Source organism: Canis aureus, chromosome 3, assembly GCF_053574225.1.
Source record: "Canis aureus isolate CA01 chromosome 3, VMU_Caureus_v.1.0, whole genome shotgun sequence".
NCBI lineage: Eukaryota > Metazoa > Chordata > Mammalia > Carnivora > Canidae > Canis > Canis aureus.
The window spans coordinates 44,691,944-44,703,959 of NC_135613.1; the positions used below are offsets into that span (position 1 = coordinate 44,691,944).

General features: G+C 39.6%; 1 protein-coding gene and 1 long non-coding RNA gene across 8 annotated transcripts in view; both read left to right on the forward strand.

Moving 5' to 3' along the window:
• PDE4B (phosphodiesterase 4B) overlaps positions 1–12,016 on the forward strand; it is a 548,107-nt gene that overhangs the window by 264,801 nt on the left and 271,290 nt on the right. The gene's annotated exons all lie outside the window — the stretch shown is intronic.
• Positions 1–12,016, forward strand: part of LOC144310750 (uncharacterized) — a 35,625-nt gene that overhangs the window by 22,430 nt on the left and 1,179 nt on the right. For 3 of the 4 annotated variants that reach the window (XR_013376426.1, XR_013376425.1, XR_013376424.1), the window contains one exon: positions 3,441–3,542. The exons of the other annotated variant lie outside the window; for it this stretch is intronic. This is a non-coding gene — a long non-coding RNA (uncharacterized LOC144310750). The remainder of the gene's footprint in view (positions 1–3,440; positions 3,543–12,016) is intronic. 4 annotated transcript variants of the gene reach the window in all.

Genomic DNA, 12,016 nt, shown 5'->3' on the forward strand with positions numbered 1-12,016 from the left:
CTATAGTTCTTGTCTACTCTGCAATAGTAAGAATAATCACTAACACTGAAGGCTTCATGTGGTTGGGGCAGAATCAGGCACATAGCTATTATTTTATTAATAAAGTCCACACTCCTTCACACTATGAAGAAGCCCGTTGTTTGCTGTCTAGAAATAGACTTTCTGCTTCAAATCTTTCCTTTGCCTGTTAAACTTTGTGTGATCATGGTCAAGTAACATACCTCTGTGTACCTAATTTTAATTATCTTCAAAATGGTAGTAGTGATGTAATGGTAACCATGACTGGCCTGTTCCAATGTTGACCACTGGCTCTGGACTGTTGTAAGCAACTTATATGAATTATCTCTCTTAGTGATATCGAGCTCCTGGATTTTGTGAGAATTAAATTAGTTAATTCATGTAAAGCATTGATATTCTGCTTGGCACACAGTGAGCAATCAGCATAGTTGACTATTACTATTATGCCCATTTTTGCAAAGAGGAAGTTGAGAAGTAGATTAGTGAATAGTCCAAGGTTACACGGCTAGCGAACTGCAGAATCGGGATTCAGACTCTGCCTGTTTGGCTTAAGACTTTTTTCCTTAACCAGTGTGCTGTACTGCCCATCCCCCTGTATATTCCTTCCTCTAACCCCTCTTTCCATGGCGGCAACCTCTACTTAGTCCCTAGAATACAGTCAAAATCAGTTCCTTCTTCCTTCTCCAAGCTACTTTGTTCTTTATTGGGCAATTCATTTTGTACAAAACTGTGAAATCCCTCCCTCTCCCACCCTTATGCTAAAGTGTACTTTCAATTTTGTCATAGATTTCAGCTCTTATTTTCTGCACCATGGTCTAGCACAGGAGCTTTGATGAAAACCACACAGTGCATGGGGGGTTCTATCTGGTTTAGAACCATTTTGTAACTTTGATCAAAAACCATTTTTATTGTTTCAAAGTGCCGATCATTTATAGCTTTGGGGAAGGGTGTGGCAGGAACAGAAGGAAAAAAAAAAATCACTCTAACTACCCATCCATGAATTCACCTATTCGTTCCAGAAATGTTTTGTTTTAGAACCTCTACTAGGGGGATGCCTGGGTGGCTCAGCAGTTGAGCATCTACCTTCAGCCCAGGGCGTGATCCTGGAGTCCCGGGATCAAGTCCCACATCGGGCTCCCTGCATGGAGCCTGCTTCTCCGTCAGCTTGTGTCTCTGCTTCTCTCTCTCTCTCTCTCTGTATCTCTCATGAATAAATAAATAAAATCTTAAAAAAAAAAAAAAAAAAACACAATACAACTCCTACTGATTGAGTCACTGTAGCACAGGTGCCCCTGCCGGTGATTTGAGGGAGCTTGGGGATTCTGACCTTTTATCTCTGTCACCTTATTTACGTGGTAGGCTGCAGGTTACATGCGATATGTCGGATAGACCCGCACTCCTCTCAATTCCCTGTGATATTCTGCAAGGTGGGTAATGCAGTGTATTGCACATAGTTTATGTAGTATACCTGTAAAGCCAAATGTAATGCAGCTCATCAAATGCAGCCGATTCAAGAAACTTCAGAGAATGTGCCACAAACTGTTTAAGAGAGTAGAGAGGATTATTTAGAGAAAAGATTAAAGGAGCTAATTACACACAGTTTGAGTGAGCAGAAACTAAAGGGGAGAGTTAATGGTTCCTTGATATTATTTGAAGATGCTAAATGATGAGGAGGAAACAATATTTTGTATAATATAATGAAGAGCTGTTAAGAGCAGAGAGACAGAATTGAGAATGAGGATATTAAGTGAAGTACGTATGAATACTATTAAAAATAAAATGTATAATATTGTGAAGTAGTCTTTCCAGTTATAAGGTAGAAGGCTTTCTTGAAGAAATAAGAATAAGCATAAACACGGACTAAGGAGTTTTTAAAGAAAACAATTTGAATACCTATTGAACAGTTTAAATAATCTGCTAATTTTTGGTGTTTGTTAGTGCCTAATTTGAGCAATCCTTTTTATTCCAACAAAGGCCCATACCATCCTCAGATGTTCCTACAACACATAGTCCTGCAAAATCCTAGGTCTGTAACTCTCTGAGAGGCCCAGAGTAGCAGTATTAAACAAATTGCTCTTTAGAATTTTTTTTTTCATTGGCACACCTCTGAGAGGAATGGGAGCTGTTGCCCAGCCTGTGACATTTGCATGTTCTTGTGCCACTGTGTTTTCCTTTCCCCACGCGAGAAAGTTTCCAGCCCACACAGGAAGACCATGTCAAAATGTTACTAACCCAGCTCCCAAAATCATAGCATTCAGTGTATGTGTGTGTGTTTTGTTTCGTTTTTTTTTGCATTTAGCTTTTTAAAATTGATTTCGTCGTTTTTATTATTTCAATTTAAAAAAATTCTAGTTAGTTAATATCTATGGTAAAATCAGTTCCAGGGGTAGAATTTAGTAATGCATCACTTACATGTGCACTGCAGTGCTCACAAGTGCCCTCCTTAATGCCCATCCCCCACCCACTTTCCCTCCATCAACCCTCAGTTTGTTCTCTATAGTTAAGAGTCACTTGGCATTTGCTTCCCCCTCTCTCTCTTTTTCCCCCCTTCCTCTATGTTCTTCTGTTTTGTTTCTTAAATTCAGTGCATGCTTTGCAGCAAGCTGTTATCAAGGCAGTGTACACCCGGAGCAGCCAGAGTAGCCCTGCCAAGCCTCTTCCCTGGAACTACCCTCAACAGCTCAGCCTCAGGCCACCATAGATTTGCATCTGCGCTTTATCTCAATTTATTTTGTGTGTCCATTAGCAAGATATGTCCCAAGGTATCAGAAAAGCCTAAGAGAACTTATTTTATGAGGCTGGGAATGCTAAAAATCCTTTCCATATAAATTAATGGTAATTGCTTCTTCATTTCATGCCATTTCAGCTTATGAAAGGTTTCATAAGAATGTTCTAGTTTGGGGTAGTGGAGAAACTGTATCATCATTGAATACATGGACAAAGGTTTTGGTGTATGGATGCTATTGTTGAGATAGCCTGAATTCGTAATAAAAATTATAAGAAGTGTAACCTATGATGGGAAATATGTAAAACAAAGTGTATGTGTGTGGAGGGAGGGGGAGTAATGTCTTCACAAAAGTGTCCCTAGGTGCTAACAGAGAAGCCCTATCCTACAGGTAGCACCAAGGCAGTCACCGTGTGTATTACAGGCACGTTCTTTTTGGCTTTCTTACTCCCTATCAGAATGTTGTAGATGGTTAATAAGTAGCCTTCCTTATTACCTTTGGTCTTAGTGCAGACCTTCTGAATTTTCCTTCCCTTTTTCTTCTTGGTCTGCTTAACTCCTTGCTTTGGAATGTCATGCAGAGCTTTCTCCATGGTCTTTCCCTTCCACGAGAGCCAGCTCCCTGAGTACCAACTCTAGGGCTCTTCCTCTGAATTTATAAATTCTGTTAATCCTTGCCTCTTCCTTTTCCTTCCAGCCTGAGGACAATTAGCTACTTCTTGGCAGTTACTAAGACCTGGCTTACCTCAGCATCCTTATTTCTCTTTTAATCATTTAATATCTGCGTAACAAATTCCCTGTAAGTAAACTCCCTTGGTTTGAAATATCTAGGTTGGTTTTGGTTTTAATGACAGGACCCTGAACAAAATACTCACCCCCAGGGTTCCTGTGTGAGTATCAAATGAAATAATGTTGTGAAAAGCACTTAATCTAGTACCTGACCTTTAAAAACATTCAAGAAATGGTGGTCTCTGGTATTATGCAGAGACCAGCTTCTGGAGCTTTCCTATTTCAAGATTGGGTCAGTCAGGCCCTGGAAACATTGTGAGCCATAACTTTCCATACTTTAATGATGAGAGCCAGCTCCTGAATAACCAGAATACCCACAGAGATGGTGAACAGATCACCTGAGGGTTGGATATACTGCCACTGGTCAGTTGGTATTACAAAAGTTTGCCTTCAGTGCTTGGTGATAGATAAAAAGCTCATTCTTTTCAACAGAAATCAAGTACTATGTATGAAGAAGTATACACTGGGGAAGTGTACCTGTCACATAGTGAGCACACAGTAGTACTGGGAAGAAGGCCTAGGCACTGTCAGAGTGCAAGAGTTTGGGCAAGTAAATCATCAGTCTCGACTGCCATCAATTCTTCTTCTCTATCAGTTCCTGCAGCTATGGGTAGTAAATGCAGAAATAACTGATATTCATAAAGATGTCTCTGAGTCATAATCTAAAGTAGTGGTTCTCAGTCCTGGTTTTACATTATAATCATCTGAGTCATTTAACAAAGAGTCTGATGTTCTTGGCCCAACCTTCAGAGATTCTAATTTAATTCATGTGGGGTGGGGCCCAGGGAATTGGTATTTTTAAATCTCTCCAGTTGATTCTAAGGTGCAACTAAATCTCTAATCTAAAGATAAATTACATATCTAGCATACTCTCATTAAGGTGACAGGAGACCAGATAGTACATATTTTTAAATATTCCCATTGTAAATGTCTTTCTTTGAGGGATGAGGGCTTTCTTTTAGCTTTCTGAGAAACTGGATAATGTTCATTGCCTTAGATTCATCCCTATAATTGTTTCCTCTGTGTACATTTGGTCTACGATGGCTCTTCTTACAGTGTAGAGATACCTAAAATACTTCATAGAACTAGTTCTAATGTAGTAACTGAGAAATTCTTAATTCAGTTGAAGCTGTTTACTACAAAAAACATTGTCCATAGAAGTGAATCAGGCAGTGTGTGTGTGTAGCTGCAGATCCTCTGGATTTGCCTGCTAAAATGCCATGTGCTCACTTCATAAGTCACTTCTTTGAAAGTATCATCAGATGTCTGGAAGGGGGGGGTTGTAAAAAAAACTCTTGAAATGGGTTAATGTATTTTGTGTAGCCTCATAACTGAGAAGTCAGAATGGAAACATACATGTGAAAGAAGTGAGAGAATAAAATGAGAGAAGCACTGGAGCACGGCAGCATTCACTCCTGCTCCCAAGTCCTAACATTTATTCATGCGCATCTCCCTTGCACATTTAATAGGGCAGCTTTGTAGTGTGTCTTTTACTGTTATCTTTTGGTTTTATTTTACTTGTCACATTGACTTTCCCCTGCTCAATATTCCTACCCTTGAGAACAAAGCCTGCTTTTTTTTTCTCTTTAGGGACCTTGCTTATTCACAGTAGGTAGTCAATTTAAACCTAAGGGAATGCCTACCTACCAGTGGAATTGATATGAAGAGTAGATGTCTATGAAGTGTAAGGTATATAAAAGTCAACTGGCTCCCATTCCTTCTGTTTTTTCTTTTGACAAGACTTTCTGTTTTTCCAACGCTCATTCCCACTCTTTTTTTTTTTTAATATTTTATTTATTTATTCATGAGAGACACAAATTGAGAGAGGCAGAGACACAGGCAGAAGGTGAAGCAGGCTTCTCACAGGGAACCCGAGGGGGGCTCCATCCCGGATCCTGGGATCACGACCTGAGCCGAAGGCAGAATCTCAATGCTGAGCCACCCAGGCGTCCCTCATTCCCACTTTCTTGAGAAAGTGCATAGTCTTTGGCCTCAGAAGGCATAAATCTGAATCCTGGCTCTGTCATTTTCTCATTGAGTGACCTTAGGCAGATTGCCTAAACTTGCTGTGCCTCATTTTAAATGAAGATAACAGCAGTGTCTGCTGTATAGGAATTTTGTTAGGATTGAAATAAGATAGTTCATGTAAAGCCTTACAAAATGCTCAGTAGAAAATGCTCAGTGAATCTTCACAATTTTTATTGGGGGCAGTCATGAATGTTATTTATTTCTTCATTCCATTTATTTTCCACAAATAAAATTCACTCATGAATTCCTTATTCATTAATAAAAACATTTTAAAATGTTTCGAATATCTTTTATGCTTGAAGTACAATGCTAGGCACTCGTGAGTGAGATAGAAATGTTATTTTACCTTCTGGAATTCAAAATCTAGTGGGAGATAAAGATTAACAGCAGGCAATTAGTAAGAAAATTACTGTGATTAGACTTGACCTTTGACTCATTCATTCCCCCCCCCCCCCCCATAGTCAATCACAAAATCCTTTCCAAAGAAAGGAACAAAACATTTTCTTTAAAGTGTTTCCAAGCCTCCCTTTTGCAGTCCTCTGCATTCTGTACTTTGTCGTTTTGTGCCCATCACCACAACAGCCTTCTAGTTAGTGTCCACGCCTGTAGGATTTTCTCGTTCCTTCTCTTCCTCCATGACCACATTAATCTTCTTTAAACACTGCTTTCATCATGTCACTACCCAGTTCAGTAACTCTAAATAGCTCATCTGTTCCTCCCCTATCAAGTCCAAAGTTATCTGCTAACTTACAGGACCACCCACCATTTGTCCCCAACTCTCTGTAATCATGTCTCCACTTCTCAGGGTGTAGCAGCTGCTGTAGGACGATAGACTCTGCATGCTGGAGACACTAAACCTTGCCTCCAGACTTGTCACTATTGTCATAGGCCTGGCTAACTTTTAAGTGTTGAAGATGTGCTTAGTATTGTATAGCTGTTTTACAGAGCTTATCTCTAATGTGTATGCAAGTGAGACTCCATGGACATCATTTTCCTGATTTACAAATGAAGGAAAGGATTCTGAGAGGTTAAGGCATCCCCTTAAGGAATTTGCCTATGTCATGTCAGAATTCAAACCCATGCCTGTCTCACTTCAACTTTCTTCTCTTTTCACTGCACCTCTACACAATGCTGTACTTCGTACTATGCTATACTATACATGCTGTACACCCTATTCTACATAGTATTTGGTCCAGAGTATCTTTCTTCTCATTCTGTCAATCTAAAACCTTAAATCTCTCCATGATCTAAGTGCCAGTTCAAGTCTTAATCTCTTTTGGAAAACATCAAATTCTTCTTGCTTTTATTGATTTCCTTCGTCTTTGAATGCCTGCAATATTAACAATCTATATCACCTTGTTTTTAGCCTTTACCCTTGTAGTGTGTTTTATTTTTCTATACGTGCCAGTCTTCTTTCCCCAGCTACCTTGTGGGTACCTCAAGGGCAGGCACTCAATATTATTTCATAATCTCTCAGATGAGTACTTCGGATGTCTAGAGGCCCATATATAGAAGTGGGGGATAACATGCAAACAAGGGGATTCGAGATGGTAGATTTCATCTGTTTTTAGTTTTTTTTTTTTTTTTTTTTTTAAAGGATAGGTGACAGTCTCTTTGTTCTTCTAGGGGCTTTGTCTGGGTTTTGGTAAAAACTCAGGCTGTGATTTTGACTTGAGTGGAGGGGATTCTCACTGATGGGGACTGGTTGGAGTGTCAAGCAAGCAGCAAATTCAGCTGAGATTCCAGAGATGGTTTTTGTTTTGGCTGGAAACAGATGTACAAATCAAGAAACCCATGCTAACACCACCGTGTGCATAGAGCTAGGGCAGGAATGGTGGGAGATATGGGATTATTTTGATAGATTTAAGGGTGTGCTGATTTGTTTAGGTAGGACACAACAAATGTGAGGATGAGGCTGACAGTATATCTATGCAAGGAATTTGTCCTCATGGCCTTGTTGTCGGTTCTCTGTGTATGGAATAGGATCAAGTGGAGGTGCTTGTCAGTATTCACACTCCTGTGAGCCATCCAGATCCATCCAGGACCTACTGAGTTATTTTTTGGCAGATCCATGTTTTGGACAGATGCATGTTTTATAAACTCCCAAGTGATTGTCATGCAGACTAAAATTTGGAGGCCATTGAATTAGGGGCACAGTGGGTCAGAACCTGTGAGTTTCAGGGATGGGTATCTGCTCTTAGGCTGATTTGGAGCTGATATTAGACAGAACAATTTTAGTAGGACTTAGAGGATTAGATACCATTAAATTTTTTATGAACTATAGAATGATTAAGTGGTTTGGAGCAAGTCACTGAATTTAAAAAGGGATTTTATGAGAGAAGTACAGACAGGGAAATTTAGAAGCCCTCTTAATAATAGGAGAAGGTACAAATTTAATGAATGGGCAAATTTTAATATGAACTAGCAGCACATCCTGCCATTTACCTTCCTATGAAGCAGCTCTAAGAGCATCTAAGAAGTTTTATTTTGGGAGAAGGGAAATCTAGAGTGGCTCTACATGCAGCTAGGGAAATAATAACTTGGCAGCAGCTGAAAACAGAACCATAGGTTGCCATAATTAGCAGAATGGCTGGGCACTCTGATTCTAGAAATTTCTGCTGGATTCTGGATGGCACGAACACAGAGATCCAGGGTAGGCAGCGCATTTTCCCCTTGGTCTTGACAGGTTATGGGGTATCTTGACAAGCTTTGTTTGTGTTAGCATAAAAAATAGGTGTTTGACTACAATTTTGTGCAGCTGTCCTTGGTAATGAGGCACTCAACCCACACTACTGCTTGTTGTGTTATTGTTTCATTTGTTTGTTGTAGTGATTTTAAATAGAGAAAGAAAGGAATTGGGGAAAATCCTTGAACCAAAGCAATTAGACAACTTCAATAATGAAATGCTACCCAGGCTTGGGCGATAGGAAATCTATGCAATCCCACAGCTAATGCTGTTCTCGCTATAGGGATTCATTGAGCTTATTTTATCAGCTCAGTGGGGTTTGATGTCTCTCTTCTGTGATGAGGGGGGGAGGGAGCAGAATTATACCAGGGTAATGAAACACACCCCTCCTGCATTTATGGAGTGTTTTATTAAAAGCATGTTACTTTGGCCTCATATACCAGTTGCAGTGAGTAGGTAAAAATGCCAAAGTAGCTCTCAGGGGAAACACTTTCCTTTGTGCTAATTTAAAATTCTTCAAAGAGCACCAGCCTGGTGTGATGTTAATATTTTGTATCTTTGCTACCTGAACTTTTCATAAAGGAGTTGGTAGGTGCAATATAGTAAAGGGATGTGTAGAATTTTAGAGTCACCTAACCAAGGCCAGCTTTTCACTGTGATCAGCTTTCAGAATCATTTTTGTCCTGACGTTCTACACTCTCATTTATTTTCTTATGTCATTAATTATTAGGAAATTCTAATGAGTGAACAGGCCTATAACATTTGCTTATGAATACTGCCATTAATCTCACTTCATTTTTAAAAATTTTGTCAGTGAATTTTCATGATTTACTTCATTTCTGCACATTTTAACCCAACTTTGCTGTTTGCAAACTTACCATTAGTTCCATCCAAGTAGAATTTTATTCTCCAGCTTATCTTGCTCCTAATTCTTCCAAAACTTTAGGGCCCATGATAAGTTCTAGGACAATTAATTCCTACCACAGTAGGTATTAATCTCTATACAGGAGATAGACTTATAAAAACAAAATAAATTCAACACAGTGTGATAAGGATAATAGTAGAGGTGTTTGAAGAGAGAGATATAATGGAGAAAAGTGATGTTTGAATTGGATCATAAAAATTGAATGGAAATTCACCAGACTGTGAAGAGAAAGGTGCTCATGCCAGGGAGGGAGACATGCACCTCCAAGCACATAGAGTCATGAAAGAGCAGAATGTTAGATATATTCTGAGAGCAGTTGGTCATTTTGTGTCCATGAAGTGGGAGTTGGAGGGCAGAAGATAAAGCCAGACATGTAGAATCCAAATTGCAAAAGGTTACATTCTACACAGTTGAGCTTGAGGTTTACCCTACTAGAACTGGAAGGGCAGTCAATGGCTTTCAGTGGGGAGAGCGTATTTAAAGCAGCATCTTAGAAAGATTTCTCTGGCCAAAGGAGACAGAAGGGTTTGGAGTGGGCTAGCCTGGAAGCAGGGAGACCAGTTAAGAGGCTGTGGCAAAAGTTCTGAATATACCTGAAGGGAACTACAACTTGGGCTTAGGCCCTTGGGATGGAGAGACTTTGCTGAGCAAAGATCAAATGAGCTTGGTAGACAGCTGTTTGAAGTAGAGAGAGGGGAGGGAGAAAACACAAGTCCGAGTTTCTAACTTGAGGTGTTGGCTGGTGCTATGTTGGTCAATGCAGATGCATGAGGAGGTTTGTTAGCTATAGGAAGAAGTTTTAAAGACAAGAAGTTCAGTTTTGGAATCAGAGGTTCTGAGCACCTCTGGATATCCAAGTGGCAATGTCTAGTATTTATTAGATGAAGAGGCCTGAAGCCCAGAAAAGAAGTTTTGACAGGAAAAATGGTTCTGAAAGTGTGGGGACTTATTACTGGTGTACCGGAATCATAGCTTTTAATGCTATTAATAATGCTATGCCTGTAGCTTCATTACATAGATGGCTTCTTTAGAGGTTACTCTAACTGAGTCTTTTTTACATCTTCTCTTGCTCTGTGAGATCTACTCTATATTGTATTTCTGATATTCTTTCACCCCAAATGGAGTAGAGACCTACCTATTTATCTTTTTTTCAATATCATCCTATTGAATATTCAATAAGGTGAACTGGGGAGAAATTGGACTGAGGGAGCCTGATAATCACTTGGATTTTTTCACAGATGCTCCAGGCCCCCTCTTCTGCCTGGAACAGTAGGATTATGTCCCTTGGGCTCCTGGAGATTTAGCTATGTCAGTAGTTTTTAGCTCTTAAAATGTGAGTAGACAAACCATGTCATTCCTATACAGAAGCTTTAAGAACGAATTTGCGAATCACCATCCCCGCCACCTCCCCCCCCGCCCCCCGCCGCTGTCTCTGCAGACAGGAGACAGGAGCCCTCATCAGCCAAGGTTCTTGAGTGACTGTAATAAGAGAGTCCCCCATATGACCCACTTAGGGAGTGTGAGTGAGTAATAAAATTTCCTGCAGGAAACCACTGAGCTTGTTATTCTCAGAGCATAAACCAGCCAGTCTGACTGGCAAAGAGCTAACCAGACGTGGGCTCCAGCCTGGTCTCTGTCACGAATTAACTAATTCTGAGCAAGTTGCACAACTTTGCTGAGCACCAGTTTCTTCATTTTTAGAATGGGAATAATGATACTGAGTTAGCCAGATCTCTGTGAGGATTAGAGACAGGGGTACTGAGTATCTTCTATGTAATAGCCATTCATGAATTTGCAGCTATTATTATAATTATGGACGGATTATATTATTATATTTATGGATGGTTACTCAGTTTTAGTATATTGATTTTGTAACACACTTTCAGATTTGTGATATACTCAGGTTTCTTGAGCATGTTATCTATACATTTATCTGATAAGGCGAAGGACATAACTGGGTGTTCATGCCAACATAGATCTTCTTATAGATATGCCATTTATTATGGACTGTCTTTATTTTTTAATATTTTATTTATTTATTTGAAAGAGAGAGAGAGAGAAAGAGACAAACAGAGAGCACACATGGGGAGGTACAGAAGGAGAGGGAGAAGCAGGCTCCCTGCTTAGGCTTGATCCCAGGACCCTGGGATCATGACCCAAGCTGAAGGCAGGCATTGAACTGACTGAGCCACCCAGACATCCCTGAACTGTTTTTGGATAGTGTTGTACCAATAGTTCACCTTGAAATAGCTCCAAATTTTTCATCTTGTCCATGAAGATATAAAGCTCTTCTCGGAAGTGCCATATAAAAGGGGTTGCACTAAACCAGTCGCCTTGCTGAGACTGCATCTGAAATAATCACTTGGGTTTCTTGAATATTTGTAAACTATTTGTTTAGTAATATTCTGGATTCCATCTCCCCTCCCAGACAAGCCTCTTGTGTGCATTCTGAAATACACAAATAGGTTCTTAACTATTCTATTTACTTTCAACATAATCCTATATCAAAATTTACATCATTCTGCCATCATAGAGCTATCTGTCATAATCCGTTATCAGCTTATGCCATACCCTTTATTTAAAACTCTCCATTGGTCCCAAAAGACTATTGCTCACATGATAAAGTTTATGGAAGATTTTATCCATTTGAGTATCAATTGGAAAACTTAAATCTATGTGTGGAGAAGCATATAATACACCCTTGACTTAGGTGGCTGATAAATTTAACTCTTAGAAAATAGAAGAAGGGATGATAGGAATTGCATCCCATAACTTCATTTTGAAAAACAAAAATAGGTATTATGGAAGAGATGGGAACTTATGGACAAAGTGACTTTGACAAATG